The 4,616-nt window shown below is 34.5% G+C and overlaps 1 protein-coding gene across 2 annotated transcripts in view; it reads left to right on the top strand.

The window, feature by feature from the left end:
* The window catches only part of LOC106870549 (ataxin-10), a 60,757-nt gene that overhangs the window by 49,360 nt on the left and 6,781 nt on the right, over window positions 1-4,616 (top strand). The gene's annotated exons all lie outside the window — the stretch shown is intronic.

Below are 4,616 nucleotides of genomic sequence, written 5' to 3'. Positions count from 1 at the left end.
AGTCTAAAAAGAAGAAAAGAAACAAGAAAAATAAAATTGTAAGGAAATAAATAAACAAAAAAAAAAAGAGATGGAGCTTTCAAGAGTTTTTACTTTTGGTTTGCCAGCTTCATATGTGAATTAAATTAAAAATACCCAAAAGGAAGAAAGAAAAGAAAATACCCACCCCATTTGGAAACCTGGTCATATTTTAATTGATTTTTTTTTTTTTTGTAATTTAGTTTTACTGTGAAATAGCATAATATCCACTAATTTTTTTTTTTCATCTGGTCTGTCTATCATACTTTCTTTAGTTAATTTGATATTCTGAAGAAAGAAAAAATTTATGGTTCCTATGATTGTAAGCATGAAGAAATTGAGTGTTTGTTAATACCTATTTTAAACTGATGCCAAGATGAAACGTGTCTGTTAGTATTTTCTAGATCAAGGAGTCCCCAGCCACTGGGCTGAATTGTGCATCAGTACTGAATTGTGGCTCATTTGGTACATGGCTACTTGGGAAAAATAAATTTTAAAATTTTATTTCTATTTCATTGACTATCACAGTCTGTTGGGTGTTTCTGCATTTTATATGTAATATATTTTTATTATATATGTAAAGCCAAGACCCCCTTTGGTCACGAATGACCATGGGATTGCATCTAGAAAGTTCCCCTCTGAGGCACAAGTCTGGGCAAGGCTGTTTGTGAAAAACCAGCTGTCACCCATGCATATCAGTCTCCCCTCTCCACACCACTGATGTTGTCCAAGGAAAAGGCAAAGGCCGATACAGCCTGGTACCAGTGACATCGCAACTCATTTCTACAACTGAGTTAACTGGAGCATCATGAAATAAAGTGTCTTGCTCAAGAACACAACACACGGCCCAGTTCAGGAATCAAACCTACAACCTTGCAATTGTAAGCCTGATGCCCTAACCACTGAGCCATGTGCTTTCACTTATTATATATGGTAATAATTTATGTATTGTGCACTTTGTGTTTTGTTATGTGCATGATCCCCTGGTTTCTGGGAAAATTGTTTTGCATCAGACTGGTACATACTGCAAAAAAGTTTGGGGATCATTGTTCTAGATGACAAGAAAAGTTGACAATAATTAGAAACCTAATTCATTCTCTTGTTACATGAGAATGAAAAATTATCACTGGTATTGGTGTAGGCTGTTGTATGGTTGTATTGTTTTTTGTTAATATCAGGAGATTCAGCAGCTTCCTGCTTTTGATGTTGTTGAGTTGACCTGATGAGATTTAATTAAGCAGAATTATGATATAAAACAGCTGATTGAATGCTTAACACTGTAAATGAAATGTATAGTTATAAGGTTTGGTTATTTTGGGTTGAGATTCAACAGATGGTCATAATTCTAGCTAGGCTTTCCATTTTTTGTTATTGGTAACCTTCCTAATAAATATTTAGGCCTTAAAACTTATGATTTTTTGAGAAAAAGTCGGTCGATATATATACATGCATTCTCTCTGTCTCTCTCTCACATGTGTGTGTGTGTGTGTGTGTAAATGTCAGTTCAGTTCGTCAACATCAGCATATCTGAGCAAAAGACAGTGACATTGTTTGTTCTTTAGTGAACAGTTGTTCCCCAGTTCAGCAGACATGATGAAATGGAAGAAATACCTTATTTTAAAAAAACAAGCAAGGACTGGTGATAGGATGAGTACTGGGCTGTAGAAAAACTGCCTCAGTAAAGTTTCATCTAATCTATGGAAAAATGGTTATGAAAATAATGATGATGATGTAGAGAGGTGTGGAGGATGAGGAAGCTAACACGACTGTTTTGGTTAATGTAATGAGAGAAATGCAAATAATTCTTTGTTGTTCAGTCCAGATCAGTTCTGATATAACAAATCTATGATCAAATGTGTTCCAGCAGTGAGCTGGAACACATTTGAACACACAGCTGGAATACATTTGAGTCTTTCTGTATATCTGAGAGTACACTGTCTAATGTATCCTTCCCATTTTATGATGGTAAAGTATGTTATTACATTTGATGTACATGTATTAACTTTGTAGTGAAGGCACATGGCCTAGTGGTTAGAGTGTTGAACTCACAATTGCAAGATTGTGGTTTCAATTCCTAGACAGAGTTCTGCATTGTGTTCTTGAGCAAAACACCATCTCATGTTGCTGTTTCTAGCAGGGCAAGCTGCCACATAGATTCTCAGTCTGTTTTCTATCAGCTGTCAAGCTGTCTGAGAAGAAATAGCTACGGCATGGTAGAGTCAGGTAGAAATAGACTCAATGTAATGATGAGAGAGCTGATATGGCCTTTAATAGAGATATCATCATCATTTAATGTCCGTTGTCCATGCTGGCATGGGTTGGATGGTTTGACCAGAGCTGGCAAGTGGGGGAGCTACACCAGATTCCATTTTGATTTAGATATAATATTCATAAAAGCTCACTCTTCAACAGGAATTGTTTCAGAATATCAGTGATATTTCAAAATTATTGGCCTTTTACTATCTCTCTCAAAGATATTTTTTTAAATAGAGAAAAATACCATAAAAACCCTTGTAATTTGTGTACCTGTGTAATTTACACAAGTGATTTTCAGGATAGAAATTGTTAAAAAAAGCTTCTACTCATGTAAAATTTGCATCCAATAGTTTTCAGAATTGCCAATATGGCCAGGGGAAAAAAGTTTTCAATTTAGTTGTATTTAGCATAATTTCACTTACTTATGATTAGATTTTATTAAATTTTCATTAAATAAAAATAATTTCTGTTTAACAGGTATCACATTAAAAGCTATTATATTACAAAGTGCTTGTGCTGTCTATGTAAATAAAATTAGTTTGTGTCAGTCCATTTTACTCATTTGGTATACCCTCCTTCTCCTCCTTTATGAGACTGACAATGTCAGTCTGCTTTAGCCACTCGGTATACTCTCCTCTTCTCTCGACGTTAGCATTCCAATAATAAAGATAAATAAAAGAAAAATATGACATTGATTGTGTGTTTGTGAGTGTGTGCATGTAACTGTATGAGACTGTATTTAAGTGTGTTTGTATGTGTACATAACTGTATGAGACTGTGTGCATGCATGCATGTACCTGGTTGAGACTGTGTGTCTTCACATAACTGGAAATAACCGAAGTATTATCTTACAAATTGTGAGCATGTATATATGATATAATGAAGGACATTATTGTATACAGTGCTCAGGTGCACTACAACTAAAAGAAAAAAAAAGCCATCAGTTTTATTGTTGGCGGATTTCAGGAAGCATGGAAGTTTTGAAGGAAGTAGTGTCTCGACAGCTAACAACTGATGCGGGTAGTTTATTCCATGCTTCAGCAATTCTGAGCGTGAAAAAATGTTTCCGAAAGTCATGGGTGCTGTGCTGTTTTTTGATTTTAGAAGCATGTCCATGAGTGTTTGTTATATGGAATTCAAAAAGGTGTCCAAGGTTGTTGGAAAGATGGTGGATAATTTTGTTTATGATAAACTTTATTTTACATTTCTTGCCCACAAGAGATTATGTCCGATCTTTAGCATACTGCTGTATGTCTTCTCAAACCACGATCACAGGAAAAGTTGTTAAAGAATTATCAACAAAAACAAAGCTGATAAATATGCACAGGTGTTGCAAATTAAATTTAATTATCAATAAACATCAGCTTGGATGACACTTTACTCAACCATGTAAATATGGCCTGGACCATGACTACCAGCATATACATCAGACTTCAAAAAATAGTTAACCATTTAATGGTTTTAGTAAATTTATACAGAAAATGTAAGCATTATATCGTCCAGCATAAATAAAAGTCAACTTCATTATATTTTACCCTTTCGATACTAACCTGGCCGTAGCTGGCCGAAAAATTTTTTGGTTCATAAGACCAACTTGGTCATAGCCAGCTGAGAGTACCCATTGTTATTTAAATGTGAATTTAAGCACAAATCTCGTTAGTACATTTGTGAAAATATGTGATTTCACTTTGTAAATAGTTGAGTTATAGTATCTGACATTGCTTGACGTGATATCTGAACTCAGTGAATTTTGGGAGATTTTTTTCCACATTTTTTCAGCATCGATTTTTTTTTCAACTTTGAAAATGGATAGGAGTTTCATGCTATCAAGCAGTGATTCCGAATTTAAAAGTTTTTCAACAGAAAATATGGAGATATCAAGAAAAAGAATAAATGAGGTACAAAAGCACTTGGTGTACAAGAGCGAATAGAATATTTCTGTATTCGATACCGAAAGCAGCAATTCTGAATAAACAAAGTGGCGATAATGACAGCAAAGATGATTTTATATCGGAATGAAGTAAAAACTTTAAAAATGTTTTTATTAGCAATTTTTCTGAGGAAATGAGGTCTATCCATAGTCTTTCTTAGGAAGTGAAACCGTTAGACTTTTATTTTTTTCAGTATGCTTGTTTGAAGCGATCACTGTGGAAACAAACTGTTACGCAGAATGTAAACAAACAGTATATGCCAGGAAAGCCCACGAAATGGGAGATCAAAGTTTGGAAAATTTGTGAAGCAAATACTGGGTACTGCTGTGGATTTAGTTTTTATATAGGGAAAATAATGTTAGTCAGCATGGCCTAGGGTACGATGTGGTCTGGAATTTATCACTTCCATAC

This window comes from Octopus bimaculoides, chromosome 3 (assembly GCF_001194135.2).
Source record: "Octopus bimaculoides isolate UCB-OBI-ISO-001 chromosome 3, ASM119413v2, whole genome shotgun sequence".
NCBI classification, from domain to species: domain Eukaryota; kingdom Metazoa; phylum Mollusca; class Cephalopoda; order Octopoda; family Octopodidae; genus Octopus; species Octopus bimaculoides.
This window is presented reverse-complemented; position numbering and strand designations above follow the sequence as displayed.